The 12,326-nt window shown below is 45.3% G+C and overlaps 1 long non-coding RNA gene across 1 annotated transcript; it reads right to left on the bottom strand.

Moving 5' to 3' along the window:
- Positions 1–1,870: 1,870 nt before the first annotated feature.
- On the bottom strand, positions 1,871–4,300 carry LOC125547533 (uncharacterized). The gene is made up of 3 exons (XR_007300704.2): positions 4,165–4,300; positions 2,340–4,065; positions 1,871–2,211 (listed from the first exon to the last, which is right to left on the bottom strand). It is a non-coding gene; the product is annotated as an uncharacterized LOC125547533 (long non-coding RNA).
- Positions 4,301–12,326: the final 8,026 nt, after the last annotated feature.

Below are 12,326 nucleotides of genomic sequence, written 5' to 3'. Positions count from 1 at the left end.
CAGTAGGAAGCCAAGCAGCAAAAGGCTGCGGTGTAACCCTAACCAAATTACAGGAGATACTATTAGTATCCTAATAGCCTGCATGTAGATCAAAAGTGACATCAGCCGTGGCGATCCTGCTGATGGTGTCCTAGACTAAGGGATCTTATAAGATGGGTGAGCTTATGGACCACCAATCTCATAAGGAAGGACTCCGGAAATCTCGATTCCTGGCATGGTGAAGATGGACTCTACCGGAGACTTAGCGTGTACACCAAGGATTGCTTCGGCTATTGGCATGCGTTTCTCTAGCAAGCAACCGACCATGTGTAACCTTAGGTACCCCAGTGCCTATATAAGATGAGGGGTTTAGTCCGTAGAGATACATTCATTATTCACCTTAGGGTTAGGACATAATATATGATCTTGAGGTAGATGAAGCCTGTACTTGATACATCGTCATCAATACAACCAGAGCAGGACATAGGGTTTTAGCTCTTCTAGAGGGCCCGAACCTGGGTAAATATTGTCTCCTGTTACCCATCGACCCAAGATCCACAGCTCGGGCCCCATACCCGAGATCTACCTGTTCTAGTACCGACAGTAAAGTATCACGAAGCAAAGGAAATGGTATTCGGGAACAAAAGCTTCGCTCAGGAATTTCGTATATATGTGAGAGTTAACAAGCATGTCAGGACCCCACTAGTAACTATTGACCCGAAAGTGTTCTAGGTCATGTCCACTTATTTCCGAACCTGTAGGATAGCACACTTAGCGACTAGTAATATTTATGAGAACTAGAAAATCGGATAATGAGCACGGAAAGTGTTTCAAATAGTTCCAGGAGTGTTTCGGATGTTCTCAGAAGAGTTTCAGGAATTCCAGAAATGTATGATATGTGTCCGGAAAAGTTTTATTCTATGGAAAGTTTCGGAAGATTCTGAAAAGCTCGTTGAAAGTTCAAGAAATTTCAAGAGAATTATATTTGGGTGAAAAACCCCTCGGCTAGGGACTTCCTCCCTAGTTCGTCCTTATGGGCTAGTCCGTAATACTCTCTAATAACCATAAGCCAGCTGGTGGTTGCATTAGGAAAAAGGAAATCTTTCGAGTGTGAAAACAAGTGCAGAACTGCCAGCCGACTTACGGTGATCCGAGAGTACCATAACCTGCTTTCTGAGTTCATGCAAAAGCGGAATCCGTGACTAAGACAAATTAGACATGTCGATCCTATATTGAATTCAGAACGAGCTAGTGGGCATCACATCGCTGAGCAGCACCCTGCACACGGTTTCCGCGAGGAGCACCTGCAAATAATCAGGATTCGGTAAACTGGAAGTACGTGTGCATGCATATGGGAAGCAAGGCGTAGCCGGAACCACTCTCGTACCTTGGGCCGCCGCTGAGCTTGCCAAGGAACAGCATACCAAGGAAGAAGAGTGCGCCATGATCGATCCTGTCCAGAGCTGCTCAATCAATGAGTATATATGGCTGTGCTCTTCGATTGTGGGTTGCTTTTTTTTATAGGGGGTGGTTAGGACCAGATTGGTAGGCAGATTCTGTTTTGGTTCTAGCAATGTTCAAAGTCGTCCCGGTCAATTGGGTTGCAAATACATACTTCACAAATGGTCCCTTTATTTTGTTGTTGGGCTGGAATTGTTTTTTCAGCCTACACATCGCAATATTTTTAAATGAAATTCCACATGTTCATGGGAACACACATGAGTTCCATGGATTTTTTTCAGATTTTTCTGAAACTTTCAAATATGCTTTTTAATTTTTTTGGAGCTCGGGGACCAAAAATCTGCACTCGGCTCCATATTCCATATGGCTTCCTACTATATGGATTTTGGAGCACTAAATAGACAGTTTATTCATGCAATACACTGATTAATTAGAGTTCACAATTATAATATATAAAAGCAGTACAACCATCCTCATATTTATTTATTGTCATACACCATCTTCGTAATCATTTCCAGACACCATTGACAAAAAGTGTAGGCAATAGTCAATGGTAAACTTTCCAAGACTCTCGCGGAACACTTGCATGTGTCATATATACACATATCAATCTAGAATAGCCTGCTGCAGGGTCTTGCGGTGCGGTGAGGGCTGCCGTCGCCGGAGATGTGGTGTCTGGGCGCCCGTTATTGCATCTACCAACACAGCCATGCGGGTTCGCACCCTGCGGTGACGGAGGACCAAAACTCGGACGGCTTCCATCCAGATGAACTGTGTATATGTGCACCATAAATTTATATACGACTATACAAGTGCTAAAGCTTGGATGAACCCGGGCCTAGAATATAAGAGCTAGTGCACGAAACATGCATTAACCTGATTAACTACTAAGTACTAACCTTGTGTGGCCGTTGAGCATGGCAGGGAGCAGCATATAAATATGATAACAAGGATTGCCAAGGAACGTGCCATGGCAGGAGATGAAGAGTGCCACAGACTTGTGCAAGCGGCCAGTTTGCCTTCCGTTAGGAGCATAACCTCAGTAGTTTATATATACATGCGCAGAGAAGGTTGTAAGTTCACTTGCTTGCTTAGCTCCTGCGCGGAAGGTTCCTTTTGATGGAGAGCTACGACGACTCCCATGGTCAAAGTCATCGACCCTCGGTCAGCATTTGGACAAAAATTTCTTCCTGACGATAGTAACTGCCGGAGACTAGCTCCAGCTGTGCGTTCGAGTCCACGATACCATGGAAGGAGGCGACACACAACACGCTGACCACTGATGGCCGGAGCATGGGCGTGCCACCACCTGGCTGCGAGCATTGTCGTACCGCCCCTCCTCCGTCCCCATCTAGGAGCACCAACGACACATATGAAAGAACGCCACGCCACGCCACCGTCACACAAGCTGTTCCGGTGCAGCAGAACCCCGTTGTGGCCGGATCCACGCATGGGATTTGGCTGATGGAGACAATCGGACCACAGTGATGAGAGGGAAAATATTGGGAGGCCTCTGTGGTACTGAGATGAATAGTCGAGTAGCCGACCGATTCAACTTTTTTTTTTGAAATGGACCGATTCACCTTTGGGGATGACAGCGCCAAACGATTAAAATTGGGTGTCTGATTATACGTAAGCGTTAACTGTCTTGGCTATCTGCCATATGCCCCCGTGTCTTCTAGGTCGCATCTCTATCCCCTCGCCTCTCTTTTTCATCAACCAAAGAGAACAGGTGCTCCAAAAAAGAACACCAAAGCCCACAGCTGCAAGCACGCCGTCAGTCACCACCGCCGACGTATGCTGCAAGCACACTATTGTAGTCTGGCCACCAGGTATTGCAAGTAGCCACACCGCAACTGCTGCTACAAGCATCTGCAACATCTCTCACATAGGGATGACACATTAATCTTGTTAAGCAAAGACATAAATAAATAGATGTAAAAAACAACTAAAACTAATGAAAACCAAATGTAAGGGTGTTATCGGTTTACATTCTAGAAACAATAAAACATACAAAGTATGTGAAACGCTTTTGGACTGGACTTACTGGGATGCCATATATATTTCACAAAAAATTGAATCACACCTGAATTTATAAGATTACAACGAGGCAATGTCATATTTTTGTTAGTACAACTATTACAGCCTCAATTAACTAGCAACATCATTGATCATACGTAACATATAACACACAATAGATATAGGAGCAAAAGTGTTTCATGCGTAATTAACGGATGTTCTTAACAAGATGCTGCAGTGTCTTGCGGTTTGGTGTCAGTGCCGACATCTCCGGCACTGGCGGCACATGGAATAGGGATTGAATAACATGGCGTGCTCACCGGCACCCGCACGGGGGGCAGTAAGGAGTAGAGACTGAAGGAATTGGAGTCACCAGCGGGTTCCCGGGCACCAGAATGGGCGGCGGTGGAATGGGCACTGAAGGAGTTGGAGTCACCGGGTTCCCATAAATGGGTGGCGGTGACGGTGGCGGCGGCGCATGAATAGGGGTTGAAGGACATGCCCGAGGAATCCTAGGAACAGGGAATCCAGGACCTGGAGTGTCCACTGTTGGCCCGTGCACCGGCGACGGAGGAGTCCCTGGTTCTCGGCCTCCGTCAAGAGCAACTGCATCCATGCATGAAGAGTGAATCAGCATCCCTGACATATACGTATAAAGAAGATGCATCGCTGCTGCCGGTGATCCAGATGCGATTTACTAATTACCTCGGTCAGCCGCCAGGCATGACAGGGAGCAACATACGAGAGCAAGGATCGCAGCCCTTCGTACCAAGGAAAAAAGGAGAAGCAGAACGCGCCACGGTTCTTCTCTTTTTGTGCAAGCATGCCTTGTTTCATATATAGGGAACGGTGGCTCTACGGCAGGGTACCTACGCGCACTCTTACTAGTGCAGTGAGGATTGCTTACTATAGTACATTCTTGCTCTTGGAGATTCGTGTAGACGCGTAAGGGTCAAAGTCTGCCATTGGGTCAGCAGTCTTGACTCGTGACAGCAACAGGTAATGAGGGAAAATATGGTCCTCTTTTGTTTTGTATGGACCAGCGAAGTCAACATTATCGGCTATCCCAATCATGCATCTCGTCGGCACAAACATACATGTTTCTCTGGTCGACATTTCTCTCCCAAATTATTTCGGTTTTGCTAAAACCCAGCTAGCTGAGAAATAGATTGATCTCATTCACCGGAAATGCAATTCTAGCAGAACGGGTTCCTACCGGGTACCGCAGAGACGTCGGATGGCGTTGCGATTTGCGCTTACAAGCCCACCTGTGTACCGTAGTCAACGTTTGAAGTAGTGGGTGGTTGTTTTTTATATTGTGTGTATTCGAACAAAATGAATACGGTGGATCCCACCGGGCCTAGGAGCCATATCTGCCTTGTGGTCTCTTCCCACAATCCGCTACAGTTGCTTTCTTGGGCCCTGTAGCACCCCTCCCCCGCCAGAGTATTGCTCGCCATGGACCCGTCCGTGAGACCGATGCCACCAGCGGCGGCGGCAGGGGACTCCCCAGCCAGGGTGGGAGCTGGCCACTATGGCCCTATGCACGACGCGGGAGGAAGCGAAGCGGTTCCTCTGCAAGTTCTAGAAAGCGGCCGAGCAGGGCCGCCGCGCCCCCGCACCCTTCGAGAGACCAGTCCAATGACGACGATGAAAACAAGCATGGTGACAGAGGTGCCGCCGGCCACACGTACGAGGCCAGCATCCGCTACAATCTAGTTTACCTTTTTTTTCCAGGTTTTATTAGTTCAGTGGACCTAATATTGTTTGGTCTATGTAAATTATATCTAAACATAAATCAATTCCATGAAATTTGTATGAATTTTGTCTAAATTTGTTTGTCCAGTTGCCGGAGGTTTATGATGAGCGTTGGATGACTGGCTCCGGTATCATTGTCGTCAGACAATACTATATCCATTTTAGGAATCTGCGTTGGTGATGTGCTTACTCGAGTGAATGTATGCGGTCCGTATGCCATGCTCACGCATATATAACTTCAATTATTTTAGAATCAAGGAGGAGTACAACTAAATGTGTTCTTTTGTGAGGAAACCTCTGATCTATTCATCAAGTTGTAAGGTAGTACAAAAAAACAGAAGAAGTAAAAAAATTACGTCCAGGCCTTATTAATAACATCAGGCGCACGCATTGATACACCAAGACATAACACGTCGACATCATCTTCAATTCAGAGCTAGCCACCAGCAACCTGTAGTGTCTTCCGGTGAGGTGGGGACGCCCTCATCTTTTTCGGTGATGACGGCGGCGGTGGAGTGAGGGGTGCCTGCCCTGACCGCCTTGGCGATGGGAACTGTGGCGACGGAGGACGACCTGGCTCACGGCTTCCGCCCTGAGCAACTACACATGTCACCATTAGCCACCATTTCGAAAGTGTGCACAGAATCAATTCCGTTGAATTAAAGATGCAACACATGTATGAGTAGCATGTCTCGGAGTGTACCTTGTGCCGCCGTGGAGCATGCCAACGCAGAGCATATGAGAGCGAGGATGGCGATGCTGCGGGCGAGGGAAGAAGAAGAAGATGGCGCCATGAGCTATACTACCTTCTTGTTCGGCGTCACTTTTATAGTCATCCTAGCAGCAGACAATTGTTGCTAGGCAAGTTCCCTTATTGTTCTAAGCATGTACGCTGGAGTACAACAGTCAAAGTCATCCCACGATATTGTGTGGCTTTGATTACTCCAGCTGGTAGTCGACGCCCTACGTGTCTCCGCGTTCCACATGCATATTGCATGTTCATGTTTTCTGATTTGCTATCCCATGCGGCCGGTCAAAGTCTTCTGATTTTGTTTTCCAAGTGCGTTGCCATCAAATTTAGCGAATCTCTATGTAAACCATCACACACGCACACACATTAGATGATTCGAAACTGCCAAGTCGTTTACAGCCCGTCTTACAATTGGCGGTCCTCAAATTTATGAGTTTCCATCTCTGCTGGATCGGATGTGCATCCAGCCAAATCGTTAAAATAAAGTACTTTGAGTATGAACACAACCGCCTTCTGGTGATTCGAGAGCACAAAAGCTGACTTGCTCCGGTCTTTTGAACGAAAGAGATAGATGCTTGCTGCAGTCTAATACAGTCATGTCACACGAAGAAGGTGCGTAGGAAATTCTAGTAATGTATCATTAGTTGTCACCTCCGCAGAACCAGCAATGCTACACCTATGGAGGGTGTTACATAAATTTTACGTGGTTAGACAGTTGGCAGATTGTGATTAGGATTAGGAGGAAGGAGGGGCCCACTCCCTCTGACAATCAGGAGGGGGGAGAGGGTTAGGATCCTCTGCAGTACTGTACAGTACTGTAAGGTCATTGCCGTCTAGACCCGGCCCTACATGTCATCCGGACTACAGCACCGTATAATACATCACAGTATCTTAACCTGGGAGGAAAACACAGGCCGTTGACAAGTGCGCCATGGCACGACAGTAATGCTCGGGGACTTCCTTTGGTGAGAAATTAAGTCACTCATAACAGAATCCCATAGGCCTGGTTAAGAATATTGCTGAAAATTTGCGCAAACCCTCGAAAGACTTAGCCGTCAAAGAAATAATGAAATGTTCATCGTAAACTTTTTTTTCAGAACTGGAATTTGGAACAATACATATATATGTCTACAACTTCCAATTTCCTACTTTAGCGCATTACAGTTTCAATCGAAAGTTCTCCGAGTTCCATTTTAGCATACTAATTTTGAATCGGAAGACGTCCATATTTCCGTTGCTTGTTGCCTAGGTAAATTTGAAGTGTGGTTGCGCTGAACTCTACTGGAATCAAAGAATTTGCCATCAGCTAGTTCTTTGTCGTCTACTAGCTGACGACACATAATGTCTTTGTCGTCTGCTTACCAAAAACAGACGACAAAGAACGGGCTGATGGCAAAGATACTATTTGCCATTAACCAGTTCTTTGATGTCTGCTAACTGACGGCAAAGTGCCCAAAAACAAACGGCAAAGAGGTGGGTGAAGGCCACTAGAGGCCAGCGTCGGGCAGTACGCTGTAATGGCCCACCCCACCTCTTTGCCATCTGCTAGCTGACGGCAAAGATTCTTTGTCGTCAGCTAGCAGATGGCAAAGAAGTCACTACCTAACGGCCCACCCCCACACCTCCTCTCTCTTCTCTCTCTCTGCCTCTCTCTCCTCCCCCGACCCCCATCACACCCGCCGGCCGCCACCCTTGATGATGTACTTTTTCTTGCTTTTTTATTTATTTAATTGGTACTGTTAGTAGATTTTAGGTTAGTGCTAGGGCTGCTAGTAGATTTTAGGGATGTTAGTAGATTTTAGGTTAGTCATATTTTAGGTTAGTAGATTTTATGATGAAAAAAAGAATAAGAAAAGAAGAAAAAGTACAAGAAGAGGAAGAAGGAAAAGAAGGAAGAAGAAAAAGAAGGAGAGGAAAAAGGAAAATAAGGAAGAAGAAGAAGAAGAAGAAGAAGAAGAAGAAGAAGAAGAAGAAGAGGGGGAGGAGGAGAATAGAAGAAGAAGAAGAAGAAGAAGAAGAAGAAGAAGAAGAAGAAGAAGAAGAAGAAGAAGAAGAAGAAGAAGAAGAAGAGGAAAAATGAAAAGAAGGAAGAAGGAGGAGGAGGAGGAGGAGGAGAAGAAGAAGAAGAAGAAGAAGGAATAAAATAGAAGAAAAAAAATAGAATATTACTTATATGTGCAATTATATTTTACCAGGATTGAATATTTGTGTTGGTCGGGTGGATTTAAAAGTGCAGTTGTTTCGTCGCTGCGAGGGTCTGGTGTTCGACGACCTCCCCGTGCGTACGACGAGCTCCACCCCTGTGTTCGTGGGTGAGCACAAATGGCATCTCCTCCTCCCCCCTTCATTTGCTCAGTTCCGGTGTTTGTGCCAATGAAACTTGCTAGCTATAGGTAGATTAAATCATCATTATGCGTGACCAGTATGCGTCTCCCGTTCGAAAGGGTTACAATTATAAATAGGCATGCATTTGCATATTTATAACCGTGATTCTTTCGAATTGTCCAACGTTATCCATGGACAGCCCGAGTATGTGTAGATTGGGTTCATTTCCCCATATGTTCTGGTCCAGATTCGATGCATAATTTTGTCAGTGCCTCCCTGTTGTTCTTCGGGTACACATCCTCTCTGTTTATTGCCGAGACGTGTATCAGGAGAATGGCGGGGAGGTGTTGCCGAAATTTTGCGTCGGATCCGGAGCAGAGCAGGGGAAAACGAACGCAATATACACATACCCGGGTGGGATTAGGACCTATCTTTACCTATTGATACGTCTCCAACGTATCTATAACTTTTGATTGTTCCATGCTGTTATATTATCAATCTTGGATGTTTTATAATCATTTTTTGGTAGTAAGATATTGACATAGTGCCAAGTGCCAGTTGTTGTCTTTTGCATGTTTTTTACATTGCAGAAAATCAATACCAAACGAAGTCCAAATGCCACGAAACTTTACGGAGATTTTTTATGAACCAGAAGACACCTAATGGGCCCTGGCTGCGCCTGGGGGGGGGGGGTGCTCCGAGTAGAGCACAACACACCAGGGTGGGCCAGGAGGCCCAGGCGTGCCCTGGTGGGTCGTGCCCACCTCGGGTGCCCTCCGGACCGCCTCTTTGCTCTATAAATACCCCAGTATTCCCAAAAACCTAGGGGAGTCGACGAAATATTGATCCAACCATCGCAGAGTCTAGAACCACCAGATCCAATCTAGACACCATCTCGGATGGGGTTCACCACCTCCATTGGTGCCTCTCCGATGATGCGTGAGTAGTTCTTTGTGGACCTTTGGGTCCGTAGTTAGTAGCTAGATGGTTTCCTATCTCTCGCTGAATTCTCAATACAATGGTCTCTTGGAGATCCATATGATGTAACTCTTTTTGCGGTGTGTTTGTTGGGATTGGATGAACTTTGAGTTTATAATCAGTTATATATTTTATATCCATGAAAGTATTTGAATTTCTTTGATCTCTTTTATGCACGATCTCTTATAGCCTCATATTTCTTCTCCGATATTTAGGTTTTGTTTGGCCAACATGATTTATTTATCTTGCAATGGGAAGAGGTGCTTTGTAGTGAGTTCGATCTTACGGTGCTTGATGCCAGTGACAGAAGGGGGACCAACACGTATGTATCGTTGCTACTAAGGATAAAACGATGGGATCTATCTCTACATAGATAGATCTTGTCTACATCATGTCATCGTTTTTATTGCATTACTCCGTTTCTCCATGAACTTAATACACTAGATGCATGTTGGATAGCGGTCGATGTGTGGAGTAATAGTAGTAGATGCAGGTAGGAGTCGGTCTACTAATCTTGGACGTGATGTCTATATAATGATCATTGCCTGGATATCGTCATTATTATTTGAAGTTCTATCAATTGCCCAACAGTAATTTGTTCACCCATCGTTTGCTATTTTTCTCGGGAGAAGCCACTAGTGAAACCTACAGCCCCCGGGTCTCTTTCTCAAATATTTGCCTTTGCGAACTATTTTTCCTTTGCATTTATTTTAAGATCTATTAAACCAAAAATACAAAAATACTTTGCTGCACTTTATTTTATTAGCCATCTATTTATTCAATCTATTACAACTTTCTCCCGTCCACGCACCAATTTCTGGTGTCATTACCCGAAAGGATTGACAACCCCTTTAACACATCGGTTGCGAGTGGTTGTTATTTGTGTGCAGGGGCTGTTTACGTTGTGTTGCTTGGTTCTCCTACTGGTTCGATAATCTTGGTCTCATCACTGAGGGAAATACCTACCGTCGATATGCTGCATCATCCCTTCCTCTTTGGGGAAATACTGACATAGTCCTAGACGACATCACCTATTAGCGTGTAGGTTCCATGGACGTTATAAAACTGACAAATATATGTAGTGATCATGCGTGGAAACATATTTAGGTTGCATGGACGACATCACCAATTTCTTGTCTATCCAGTAGCTAAGCAAGATGAGTGATCATGTGTGGACGTACACTGGTGAAACTAGTCAGAAAGACGTGAGCCGCATTTGGAAATGGCCAGAAAAAACCTGGTGCCCCTGTGTCCGGTGCGACTACTTTCAGAAGAGAAAAGAGGGTGAAACGGGTAAACACCTGCAGAAGTGGGGTTTTATGCCTAACGATATGGTGTGGACATTTCATGGTAAGTCTGCCCAATGTGCCAGAGCTGAGGTGGTTCGTCGTCGCACGGACGAGCATGGTTCCGAGATCGAAGACATGGTGAAAGACTTTGATGATGCTCAGGATTCACACGATGAGATGGAGGAATATGCAGAGGCCTTCAATGAAATGTTGGAGTCTTCAAAACATCCTCTCCACAAGCACACTGAGCTTTGTGAGATGGATGCCATCGCACAAGTAATGGCTCTGAAGGCTCAATTCAACTTGGGCAGAGAATGCTAGGACGCGATGCAGTATTTGGACGCTTTCTACCCAAAGGCCATGTATCAGCCAGATAAATTTTTCGGTGCACTTAAACTGCCTTATGAGAAGATAGATGCATGTGAGAAAGGATGTGCCTTATTTAGGCTTGAGTATGCAGAATTGAACTATTGTCTCATTTTGCAAGTCTTTTAGGTATGTTGTGGTAGACAACGGTATGGGCGAGAAGAGGCAGAGAAAAATCCTCGTTAATGTTCTTCGGTATATGACAACCGTACCATACTTCAACTTTTTTTCATGGTAGAAGAGACGGCCAGACAAATGACATGACACAAAATGGGCAAAAGAACCGAACTAGATGCAGATAGGAATCAGATGATGGTACACACATCAGATGGTTCTGCGTGGAAGCACTTTGAATCATTACATGAACAAAAAGCGGCGGATCAAAGGCATCCTCTAGTTACCATCAGCACGGATGGGTTCAATGTGTTTGGTCCGACGGCAACCCAATACAGTTGTTGGCCTGTATTTGTCAATCCACTCAATCTCCCACCCCCTTCCTTGGACAGATTATGCAAAGAAAGAACATTTTCCCGATGTTGATAATTCTCGGGCCCAACTATTCGGGGAAGAATATGAATGTGTACATGCAGCCGCTTAAGGATGAATTGCAAGAAGCTTGGGATAATGGGTTCGAGACATACGGCACTGCTAGCTTCATAATGCGTGTCTGGTACATGTACTCGATGCATGACTTGCTGGCATATGCGCTATTCGTCAGCTTGTGTGTGCATGGAACGTTCCCGTGCCCCACATGCAAGGCATCTTTTCAGTTTTGTTGGTTGCAGGCGAGTCACAAGTTTTCTTGCTTCGACTTGCATAGACAGTTCCTGGATCCTCGCCATCAGTTCAGCAAAGACAAGTAGAACTTCATCAAAGGTAGAGTTTTCAAAAACTCTGCATCACCTGTGTTGACAGACCAACAGATCCTGGATTAGTTAAACGCTCTAGAGCCAGATCCAGAGCGCCCAGGGTATTTCAAGGGGTATAACTCGAAACACGCCTGGACTCACAAGACATACTTGTGGGATCTGCCTTACTTCAAAGACCTCCTTTTCCCACATAACATCGACATGATGCACACTGAAAAAAATATTGCCGAGGCCCTTTTTGGTACATTGTTCGGCATAGAGGAGAAGTCAAAGGATAATCCTAAGGCTAGAGTCGATCAGGAGGCTCTATGTGATAGACCGTTACAAAATATGCGACAACCGAAAGGAATGCATAATTGGACGAAGCCAAAGGCCTTGAAAAGCCAGCTATGAGGAAAATTATCTTGTCGGTAGAAATACACTTGATGTTCCTTGATGGGTATACGATGAATCTAAAGAGAGAAACAAGTCTTGAAAAATTAAAAATATTTGGTCTAAAAAATTATGACTGGCACATATGACTCGAGCGGA

This window comes from Triticum urartu, chromosome 3A (genome assembly GCF_056163025.1).
Source record: "Triticum urartu cultivar PI428250 chromosome 3A, HENAU_Tu73, whole genome shotgun sequence".
Lineage (NCBI taxonomy): Eukaryota > Viridiplantae > Streptophyta > Magnoliopsida > Poales > Poaceae > Triticum > Triticum urartu.
This window is presented reverse-complemented; position numbering and strand designations above follow the sequence as displayed.